Raw genomic sequence first — 12,335 nt, 5'->3', positions numbered from 1 at the left:
TAAGGTCAATACTTGATCAGGGTGCCAGTGCAACCCTACAAACAGCTGGGGTTTTCCTGCATATTTTTAATGAAAAATGGAATTGGCTCATAAACTAGAAGTGGGACCCCATTTTCCTGAGGTGACAGCCACAACCAGCCATCAACCTGCCATCAGCAGGCAGAAGTGAAAAGAGAAATCACATCAACCCCACCAACAACCTGCAGGCTGGCAAGGGGAAAAAAACCCTATTTTGTCAGCTGTTTAGTACTTTGAAAATCAGAAGTCCACCCTGTGAACAGACACAAACTGTAATCTAATAACATGAAGCCTTTAAGTGGCTTTCACTCACAATTAACAGGTAATATTAAACATGCAGAAGCTGCCATCAGCAACACTCATTTCACTGGTTTACTTTAGGAACAATGGTTATTTTACCAAGCTTACAGTTTCTTAAATTATTTTTCAAGCTCACTATTTAGTACCTTACAAATGTATTAAAGCTCTCAAATATCTGCTACAGACACAAGCCAGAACTTGATTCTACTAGCTAGATTTATGTGTTAAATTGTGTAAGATGTTTCATTTGAAGGTCTACAATTACTGTGGCACACTTTGCCCAAAAGCTCTGGTATCCTATTTAAAACACACAGCTAGCTAATAAATATCTAGCCAAAAAGCTGATTTCAGAGATTTGAAATATCAAAACTACCACATTTTCCAGACTTTGCTCAAGCTCACATAATAAAATTAAGGTTCATTTGTTACTGATGGGCACCTGCATTAAGACTTTCAGGCAATGCTGAGTTCCTACATTTCTATTACAGAATTCCCTCAGCTAGTAGCACATGACTATCTGCCTCACCAAGATGTTCTGCTGTTCTGGGTAGAGACTACCAAGTGAGAGGTTCTTGGCATTCTAAGTTAAGCCTAAGCAATGGCTGCATTCAGGTTTGACCATCTAATCTTTTCTGCAGACCAAAAAAAAAAAAAAAAAAAAAAAAAAAATTTGGGCTGCAATTTATAGCTTTGGGGCCACAGCATGCCCAAAGTTTTCAAAGTTTTTAATTAACTTTGGAAACTTAAACCTTGAAAAATACATATCACTGATCCTTTATACACAGCTATTTTATTTTTAAATGGGCTACTCTTTGATCAGAGATGTTTAAGAAGAAAAGTATCCTTTCCTTTCAAGACAGTTCTGTTGCTACTGAAGGTCTGAAAGAGTCTTTTAAACCTAGAAACTGGATGAAAATGTGAGAACCAAAGACCACAACAGAAATCCAACATGAGCAGTCTTAAGTGCGAGGAAAAGGGTTGTCCTTAAATAAACAAGGAGAAGGAATTTAACAGCAGTGTTCCACCATTCAACAGCAACATTACATCAAGACAAGAAAACTTCACCTTCCACAAGCAAGAAAACATTCCACAGGCAGCTACTAGAGCTAGCTAATGTCAGTGCCAGTAACTGGGTTTTTAAAAAAACTAACAGGCTGACTGAATAATTCATGCTTATTTTCTCTAATTCTTGAAATATTAAGGATGATCTACAATTGTATGCAAGCCACCTTTGAAGTACAATGGCAAACAGGATGACTCAGGTGGCTACACAACCTGTTTGATATTAATCACTGGCTAAAGCAGACAACACTGATTAAAGGACACTGACATAATTAAGGCCAGGCAACATGGATTTATGGAAGACATGCAATCAAAATATATTTTTGTAAGAATAGAAAAGTCATTGCTTGAGCAAGTAGATAAATTTTAACTTCTGCAGGACATTTCAATTCAGTAGAATGTTAAAAAGGACAAAATCATTTAGAACGACAAAAAAGTCTCAAATCCTCACAACCTAAGTTATCTTGTCTTCTAAAGAATCTACAACAACCCATCTCAGACAGAACAAAATTCTCAAAACCAACTAAGAGGTAAGGAGCTATCTTCTACAGAGTCTGTAACATTGGCCACAAAATTTCTAAAACCCAAGGATGACAAACATGGATATGGTAAATAATGGAAATGACACATCATCAATAGTACCACCATGAATTATTCAATGACTCAGTCCAGTACAGCAGGTTGCACTAAATAAGGCAAAGTCAAGAGACTCACAAGCAGAAAACACAGGTGATATATAAGAAATGTAAGACTATTCTGGAAAAAACAGGCCTGAAACCATGCTGAGATGTATTAATCAACTGAAAAGGAAAATATGATACAACATTGACTAGAAGAGCTAACAAAAAAACTTAACCCGGGAAAACAAAAATGCAGAGTAAATATATACCAAATTTTACCACTGAAGGGATACAGTGTCCTTTTTGTTGTAAGAGGCAAAAGAGCTGATAAATCAGGTGTTCAAAAATTGATAGAATCTGACAGATATGCCCATTGAGAAGAAAAAACACCAACAATATACTAAAGCTCTATTTATTAAGCTTTGAGAAAAAATTAAGTATCTTAACTTAGTCTGTGAATGATTGATCACTCAGGTAAAAACATCAGAAAACCCAAGTTGATTCAGTGAAGGGACTGAAGCAAGACATTTAGGGATAATCAACAAATTACCTTTTAGATCAATGTGAAAATATTTTCTAATTAGTATGTTCTAGTTTAAACAGAAAATTAATCAGAGAAAAAACCCCCACCTATTAGTCACATTATACAAGATGCCAGACAAGTCACAGGAGTCCCTCCTGCCTTACCAAACTTGATTCCTGATAAAGGCTTGAATTTTCCAAGTCCTATCTACCCACACACCAAAGTTTTTCCTAAGGGAGCAATGTCCAAACCATCCACTTCTCCAGAAACTGTGCCTCTATTATTACACTTACATTTCTAGATCTCCCGAAGTCTTATAACCTCCCTGTCTCAAACCCTTGCCAAAGTATTTCAATCTCTTGGCAATTTCTGATCAAAAATTATCCATGACTCCCTCAAATGGCACTTTCAAACTGGCACTCCTCTGCTCACTGCACAGGTGCACCTAAAGCTTTATGGAGCACCTCAGCTTGCAACATGTTGCACCCTAGTCAAGGACAAATACAAGTAGCCCTTCAAAGACAGACCTGACACAAGAGACTAACAAGACCTACACCCCTAATAACCAAATCCAAGACAAATTGAGAACATTAAGTAACACAACTCAAGATGCTCTCCTCCTTTCCTACCTACTATTGTGAACTTGGTGGGTAGATGCAGGCTGGAGAGCTTTCCACTTCTTGCTTCACCTGCACACAGCCAAAGGTGAACGCTTTTCCCACTTCCCCCACCAGAACCCAGCATGACATCCACCTTTATTACCAGACTCTGGCCAAAGGCAGACACCAGCGATTAAGCTCCAAGCAGAGTCAGGGAACCACACCCTTGGCCTTGCCACTGGCTGGAACACAAATGCTTCTCATTCCAAATCCTATCCCAAAATCCTGCCAGAGCTCACTTTCCAGCTTAAAAAAAAAAAAAAAAAAAAAAAAAAATCACTTTTACATCTGTCTACCTTGTACATGGACAACTTGCTGGTAGATAACTATTTCATCTGAGCTCTTCCACAAGGCATTATAGACCAAGATGCCAAGTCTATCTAGCTGCTCCCCAGCAGGGCCAGAAGCCAGACTGTGAATGCAACTAAAACCCCACTGCACCACCTCTCTCCTACTCACCATACACATTATATAGCCCATACATATTTTCAAAGTGGAAGAACACAGCTTCAGACTACATTCACTGACAACAACCACTGAATTAACAGATCTAGGTTGCTGAGAGGTTCAGGGGTTCATTTTTAACATGTAATTTAAATAACCAGCTTCTTTGGGCTTTGGATATTCTCTCCCTCCCCTCCCACCCTGCTCCTGAAGGTTTCCTGCTCATGCAGTTCTGAGACATCCTTTACTTCAGGAAACAAACATTCAACAGTGAGTGTTTAATAAAATATTCTAACAGAGAGAACCAACATGGCTATCAGACTGCATACTACATATGAACTACAATACTCTTTAATAGCATATCCATTTTTGCAAAATTTGCTAAAAAAAAATCACTTATTTTGATCTAAGAATCGTATCTTTGTAAATTGACTTGTGATGTTAGCCTGATCCTGGCCTTAGTACTCTTAAAACTTAGTGTTACAGAGAAAATCACATATGCAGATGATTCAGCATTAACTAAGCCTACCATGAAAGCTTCCACTGGTTTTAATGGTGGTTGAATGGGGCATCTGATTTATTAAGTCAAGTTATGAAATGTTTTTACATAAAAACCTTGCCATATGCTATTCCATGATCAGCCTCACTCACTTTCTGTCACACACAGTCTAACACTGACGTCAGCCCTGCTTTGTGCAGGAGGCTGGAGCAGACAACCACCAAAGGCTCTTCCAACTAAATCATCCTCGGATTCTAACACACGTGGCTCAAAAAAATCAGTTTATAAATCCATTATTTGCCAGCCAAACCAACTCCAATTCTGACTCTAAGGCTGAAGGCACATAAATTCAGCGATCTATCATCACAAACTTCACCCAAAGTCATCTCTGCAGTGGCCAGAATGTATCTCTTCCTTGTTTCTTCCAGTCTGAACAGACACACTACCACACATGGATCCCACCTGCTTTCACCCAAACTGATCTACCCATGGGTATCTATAGCCTCTGAGTCTCCCAGTCACACAAGCCAGTATCTTTACCATAAAATACTAACAGAATGCAATTTACATTTATTGTCAGGAAGAGAAGGAACATAAAAGAAACTGTTTCATTGTAACCAGAACCTGAAACAGGTATTTCTCTACTGAATAAAAAGGACCACATTTCAAGTAACAAAACACTTCACAAACGGCAGTGCATCATGCTTACTTTCACTAGAATAACTATTTAATAGTACAAAAATATCTTTCCAAGCAGTTTTTGTATATGTAACCTTGTTTATCTGTTTATAATGACAAACTACATATACAAGCAGACCTACTAAAGCCATTAAGTTATAGCTCTTTATTTCCCTAAATTTTTTTAAACATATGGCCAAGGAGAGAATTATGATAATGCACTGTTTTAATAACAGAGATGATCAAAAATTAGTAGGTGATCCAGAAAGCAGTCAACAATACAGCATTTTAAAACAATTCTCTAAATATCCATCAAAATTTTTCACTGACCTACACACTCTACAACCTCTACACAGCTCATGGGATTCCTTCTGCTTTTCTCATAATCCTGAGGTCTACATATGCAGCTTCTATATATTACAAGCTTTAAGGATTACAGGAGAGACTCACTCCTGAAAAAACACACTTTGATTTCATGCTTGGGAAAAACCTCAGATGCATCAAAACAATTCTATGCATCCTTCCCATTTAAAAAAGAAGAGAGGCAAAGAAAAATTTCAATGGCAGCCTAGTTTCCCATGCAGGCATCAAGCCATCTCTACAGTGTCTAAATTCAAGGAATGCTTAATCACCTTTAGAGGAAATGGAATGAAAGCCCTCCCTCTGCAAAAAAAGAGAAGTGGACACATTTTGTAATCAACACACAGTGGCAATCTCAGCTCCTAACAAAGCAATGCAAAGACCTCAGCCTGCTACAATCTCCAGCTGCCATCTGAGCTAACCATAAAAAAATAATGGTATTAAACATGCCCATGATGAACTGGTTATATATATCCACACAAATATTACCACCAACCACAAGAGGGCCAATGCTGTACAGACCTTGTCACTTAAAGCACTTAATTCTTAGTTCCATCCATAACTTAGGCACACCTTGAGGCACACATTTTCTCACTTCTGGTGATTTTCAAGCCAGATCCTTTATGCAAACAAAAAAAAATGTTCCAGAGTTGAGAGCAAGAGATACAAGGAGAGGCTAAGCTGGGCAGGAAACTGACTTCATTCCCAAAAGAGCAAACTCCATCCCCCTGCAGCATTTCACACACCTTGCATTCCAAATGTCACTCTATTAATTAAAATAAATTGATGAGAAAACCTCACAAAGCAAGAGTCCCTTTCAAGGCAAATGCTTCCTCAGTAAACAAAGAAAAAGGTTTCTCCTCACCAAAGCATCCAATGGCTCTCTAGGAAGCTCTATAGGGAGAAGGCTCCCCTGCTCTGCCCCATGGCTCTAGCTACAATCATTAATTATATATGGTTTATCTCCACTAAGCTTTGAGCAAAAACACTGAAGGGGGAAAAAGTAAGAAAAAAAGAAAAATTAAGAAAAAACTGCTAGGAAATGGATTTTTTTTTCCCTAAATCAGACTATAAGAGAACTTAATACCATACTTCGAAGAGTCCTAGGGAAGAATTCTAAAGACCTCAATGAAAGAATAAGAATCATATATATGACAGTTACTCGAACCTGCAAGACCAGACAAAAGTAGGCAAAATGAAATTTCACATTCTTAGCAATTAAAAAAAAAAAAAAATGAACAGAGAAAGGGGAAAGCACAGATCATGGTACCCAGCTCATCTTCATCAGTTACTGTGAACCAGTGTATTCCCTTCCAGGTTTAAACAGAAAGATCTCTCAGCACAGAGATGTACCAGCAAAGCCTTCAGCCACTCAACTGTCCCAACAATTTGTTCCATGGGACTCTGACATCTAGGGCTGTTTTTAGTTTAATGAACTATCTATAGATCTTAAAAAACTACTGATTTTTTTTCTTACATTCAGGTATGAGGAACTCCAGCTTGTGACAGAAATTTATTCAGACAACTGGCCTTGGCAGAGAGATACAGGGGTGCTTAGTTGCAATTCCTTAAAAAAACCCAAAACCTACTTTGCACTCCCTTTTCACAGTTTTTTTCCTCAACTGAGGAGTAAAACAGGCAGGAAAAAATTAATTACAAAGCACTCAGCTGTCTATTTACAAGCATTTTTTTTCACTTGCATAATCACAGGGACCATAGTTTTAGTTTACTACATGTTTTAGAAACACAAGCAAAAATGCGAACAGGAGCACCTGAGGATATTTTACAATCCTCAAGGTCAACACCTGTAACAAAACTAAGAGTCCAAGTTTTCACTGTGGTATCAAACTTTAAGCACCCTGTGAAACAAATCATTCTTGCTACAAAAACACATTATATTTTAGTTCTGTGCTCCTGCTTTAAAACACAGGCTCAAGAAACCATTCAGAAAAAGGCCCCAAAAGAAATACAGTGACCAGGTGTCCCCAGGCACATTCCTGTATCCAGGGGCTGGGAAAGCCTGAGAAGCTCTTAAAACCATTCCACCCCAGTATTTACGCACAATATTGCCAGACACTGAAGCAGTTTCTCAAAGTCTTAAAATAAAAGGTGACATCCAACTTCCAGAGCTAAAATTCTGCCTTCTCTTTAATCCAGCAGACTATTAGACAGAAACTTTTTTTTTTAATCACACATTCATTCAGAAATTAACACTAGGCACACAACCACTGATACCAACTGATTTATATAACTACATGAACCTGGGGAGCAAAGCAGGTGTAGATGGGGCTATGGACACTCAACATTTCTGCTGGCACCCCCAGGATTAATTAGGTCACACATTTTTACACCGGCATCAGCTAACTGCTCAAAGGATACCTATTCAAATGCATGGCAAGGAAACCAACACCTCAGAGCAATAATGCTCTTATAATCTACTGCAGTCACCACCCAATGGCAAAACTTAAAAACAGCGAAACAAAGCTTTTGTTGGTGACAACTGTAACCAATTTTGTTTACAAAGGTTTCCAATTATCACACTGTGTATCAACCAAATGCTCCATTCACAGAACAGCAAATTAATTTTTGTTTATTAAAGAGTTTCTCAAGAACAAAAGCAACCAGCAGAATCATAAGAAAAAAAATTCACACGTACTTTCCAGGAACTTGCCCAAGTCAGCTCCTGAAGCAAGAAAATAAAACGTGCAGCAAGAAGTTAGAGGAATATAATCAGAATTCAAAAGTCCTTTTCCCACCCACCTAAGCAAACAGATATTCAAGAATTACAGTAAAAGCAACACACCACGAACGTTGAACTGAATGTTACTGGGGGAAACGTGGATTTTTATTCCAGGAGCACTACTTGGCAATACCTCTTTTTGGCCTACACCTTGTCCCAATTCAAAGTACAATCAGAGAGAACTGAAAGAGCCGTAAGTACTCTGTTGACACTGAAACTACTTGTCTTGGATCAATACCAAACGTACACAATTCTGATCGATGCTTTCTTCAGCCTGCCAAGGCTTCTCCAGTCAAACACTGCCGGTCACCGCTGCTCCCAACACCCTGCTGCCTGCGCGGGGGAAGGCTCGGAGCTCCCTCCTTCCTCGGCCAGTGTAACCCGACAGGGCCGGGCGTGCTCGAAGCGGGGCTCACCACGGCGCTCCCGCTGGGCTGGGAGGGGACGAGCGAGTTCACAAGGGTCAGTGCGAGGGGAGACGGCCCCGGAGGGCGGTGAGGAGCGGCGGGCGCCCCGCCGCCGCCTGACAAGTACCAAGGACTCGCATGGAGAGCTCAAAGCCCGTTCGCCCCAGCTCCAACGACCCCTGCAGAGGCCCATGGGGAGCGCAGGGGGGCCCTCCAGGCGCACCCCCCCACCCCCCTGGGCGGCCTCGCCTCCCGGTTAGGCCGCGGGGCGCCTCGGGGCTGCGGCAGCCGAGGCGGACGGGAGCCGCCGGCAGGGCCGGTGGTCGGACGGGGCGCGCGGCGGCGGGGGCGTGGTGGGGACGGCCGGGGGAGCGGCGGGGCCGGGCGGCGGCGGGGCGGCGGCGGGACGGCGTTACCTGCGCTCCCGGGCGGAGAGTCCCTCACAGCCGCGGCGGCTCCTCAACCCAACAACACAAGATGGCGGGTGCGCCGCCACGCAGCGTCACGTGAGGGTGAGGCCACGCCCCCAGGCCCCGCCGCGGGACCCGGATGGAGCAGCGGCCCTTCCCGCCCGCCCTCCGTGTGACGTCATCTCGGAGAGGGGCGAGCCTCCAGCGCCCCCTGCCGGACGCGCGAGCCCGCTGCAGCGCCAGCCCCCCACCCCGCCCTCGCAGCCCTGAGGGGAGATGGAGGGAGATGGACGGGCCGGGGGATACTCGCGCCTCCCGCCTTGCCCGAACCCCCAGGTAATCAAATCACTGCGTCAGTTCCCCTTGCACTCGGCGCTGGTAAGGCCACACCTTTAGTCCTGTGTCCAGTTTTGGGCCTCTCAATTCGGGAAGTATATTAAGGGGCTGGAGCGTGTCCAGAGAAGGGAACGGGGCTGGGGAAGGGTCATCAGTCTGAAGAGGAACAGCTGAAAGAGCTGGGGGGGGGGCTCAGCCTGAGGCTCACGGGGGTCCTTCCTGCTCTCCACAACTCCCTGTGACAGGAGGATGCAGCCGGGGGATGGCCTCTGCTCCCAGGGAGCAAGGGACAGGAGAGGAAAACATGGCCTTAAGCTGCAGCAGGTGAAGTTCAGGTTGGACACTAGGAAGAAATTCTTCACAGGAGGGGTGATTAGGCATTGGAAGGGGCTGTCAAGGGAGGTCATGGAGTCATTGTTTCAGGAGGTGTTCAAGGAACGCCTGGACGTGGCACTCAGTGCCCTGGTCTGGTTGGCAAGGTGGGGATCAGTCACAGGTTGGACTCGATGATCTTAGAGGTCTTTTTCAACCGGGATGATTCCGTGATTCTGCCACCCTCCTGCCACTGTCTCACACACACAGGCGACCTCAGCAGCGCAGTGTGGCTCCCAGCCTTATCTGTTTCTTCTGTGTGGTGATTCCATGAGGCAATTCAGCTTTATCGATGGCCACAAGAACCTCCGTGAGAAGCCACCGTGTGTGCGCACTCACAGTGCCCAGGCACCGCGGGCTGGACCTGCTCTCGCCCGGGCACTGGAGGAGCCCTGAGGACACTTTGCCGTGGGAGTCACCCTGGGAGGCAGCGGCAGCTGCTGCTGACAGAGAAAGGGCATTAGATGATACATATTTTGACTGTTCTGATGGAAAAATCAGGAGCTCAAGGCAAACTTTCTTCAGCTAAAAATACCAGTTTATTTTTAGTCCCCAAACCCATATTAGTCCATGAGGCAGAATAGCCCCATGTGGTTCCTTCAGTGTAAAAAACTATTCTTGGCTGTTACGCATTGCTGAAGGTATAACCGTTTTCAGCTGAAACAGTTTCACTCTAATCATGATGTCAGCCACAACCCATGTAGCTTTCTCCATCCTCTTCTAGGTGAATAAATACTTGTCATCGTGTACTGAATGACAGCCAAAAATGATGCAACAGTGAATACTAGTGATTCTTATGAGCTAATGGGTTGAAAGGCTGTAATTCTTGGGGCTTATTTTTAGCTGAGAGCTACATAGGACTACCTCACCCAAAAAAACTAGAATGGAATTTCTCCATTAGGAGGCTGGTATGGAAAAGCAAAGCTCCCTAGAAAAGGGCTGGCCTCTGATAAGCTGCATTCAATCCCCCTGGTTGTTGTCACACAGCTTGTGCCAATACTAATAACGATAAAGAGAGGGAGGGAGGGAGACCGTGCTGCATTTCAAGCTGTCAGTGAGAACTTCCAATTTAATTGCAGAAGCAGCTGTGCCTTGTTATTCTACTTATCAAATGTGAGTTTGAGGACTCAAAAATATTTTCACATGCTCTAAGACAACCTTTATCTGAGATGGAAGATGTTTAGCACTTGTGGAAATTTTTTTTATCCCAGTTAGCACAAACATTATATTACTGAGACCAAAAAAAAAACCAAAAACCCAATTTCAAATTCAAGAAGCATCTGAAACATTCCTCATCTGCAGAACTTGGCATTTCTGTAAAATACCTCAAGGAAACTCAGATGACAATCTTTTGGTAATAGCAGATGCATCTTAAATCTTCCACAACTCATTCAAGCAGAACAGAGAGAATCTCATGAAAATTCAAGACTGTACCTGTGTGGTAAAATTCCTGCATGGCTCAATGACAGAATGTCAGCTGATATTGTGTAGGTGTGATATCACCCCAGCAGCCAGTCTGGGTACCAAGGGCATGATGTACTTCAGAGCCCTGGATTACTGTGCCAATTCATTCACACTATTAAAAACCCAAGTGCAGGGAAGCGGCATTCCCAACATACTATAAACTTTCCTTCCTAACCCCTTCTTTTCACCCATTCTGGCTTGGAGGCAAGAGCCCGCCTCCCTCGGTACACTGGTAGGGCTATGAACACAGAGCACAGCTTTGAAATGATAAATAATGATCACAAAGCAGCCCAGAAGGATGTGTCACAGTCATGTTTCCCCTTGCCAGTCCTGCATTTTGTTACTTGGAAAAGTGGTTCCCCTGTTTGTTGAAATAACCAGGGATTTTGTCTGGGAAGAGTCAATATGTTCTCAGAAGCCTCTGTTTTCCATGTCCTCATTTGTCACATCCCTAAAAATAATGAAAACAGCAGCAAACTGCAGTTTTTAAAGTCAGTCACTTCAATGCATCTGTCACCTCAGGTGGCTTGTGCTAAAAGACAGAATACCACAAACAAGCTGCTACTTCTGCCACACAATTACTTTTAGATGTCTTGGGTTTATTTGGAAACTCCCATAAGGTTAAAATGTTATTTTGTCCCCTTAATCCTCACAGAGAAACCACGAACCTTGAGCCAGGAAAAGCTTGACTGCATTATTTCTCTTTCTCTTTGCTGTGACCACACTGAGCTCTTTAGGTGAGACTTCCTGCTGCCATAGGCTGTCCCCTGCAGCCAACTGCAATAACTGTGACAGGAGCATCCTTGAGAAATCCACTGCAATCTGAGCATCCAGACAGGCTGAATGCACCCTCGGTGCTGGCTGAAGTGCTAGTGACTCCTCTACTGTACTTTGCCTACTCTGGGGAAAGTAACATTTTTGTTAAACAAAATCCCTTCAGGGATCAAGGGCTACCTTAAGTTTCCATTCTAGATGAATGAAACACATGAAATACTTGAGGCAAGTATTTGTCCCTTCTGAGAAAGGCCACTAAGTGCAACAGGTTTTTCATCAAGCTCCTCTACTTGCCATCACCGACTCAAGAGTCACTTGTGGCATGTCAGAAATACCAGAGAGGCATTAATGTACCAGCAGGCATCACTAAGGAGAGCTGGGATTGCCAGGAGCTTTGAGAGCCACCTGTGGTGGCATCAGGCATAAAATGACAGAGCATCAAGGATTGTAAGAGATAAATTACAGGTAAATATGACTAAGTGTTTTCACATTGTTTTAGGTGGGACATACAGCCAGACAACTTCTCTTTAGTACTTCTGCATAACCTAATGACATGGTTATCTAATCCAATAACTGCCAGTAAAACAGAACAATTTAGAAAGTAATTAATTCCCAATGTCCATTTTTGCACAGCTAATTTCAAAACACACATTGCTGCAACTTCCAAAT

General features: G+C 42.9%; 1 protein-coding gene across 13 annotated transcripts in view; it reads right to left on the bottom strand.

The window, feature by feature from the left end:
* The window catches only part of GIGYF2 (GRB10 interacting GYF protein 2), a 75,495-nt gene extending 66,644 nt beyond the window's left edge, over positions 1-8,851 (bottom strand). For 9 of the 13 annotated variants that reach the window (XM_059855191.1, XM_059855194.1, XM_059855199.1 and 6 more), the window contains exon 1: positions 8,727-8,805. The gene's annotated coding sequence lies outside the window, so the exon portion shown is untranslated. Of the gene's footprint in view, positions 1-7,819; positions 7,847-8,150; positions 8,338-8,726 lie in introns of all 13 variants that reach the window. The other 4 variants (XM_059855188.1, XM_059855187.1, XM_059855190.1 and 1 more) reach the window with 4 other exon arrangements.
* Positions 8,852-12,335: the final 3,484 nt, after the last annotated feature.

Source organism: Haemorhous mexicanus, chromosome 10 (assembly GCF_027477595.1).
Source record: "Haemorhous mexicanus isolate bHaeMex1 chromosome 10, bHaeMex1.pri, whole genome shotgun sequence".
In the NCBI taxonomy this organism is placed as follows: Eukaryota; Metazoa; Chordata; class Aves; order Passeriformes; family Fringillidae; genus Haemorhous; species Haemorhous mexicanus.
Note: the sequence above shows the minus strand (reverse complement) of the source record. Positions and strands in the feature narration are given on the sequence as shown.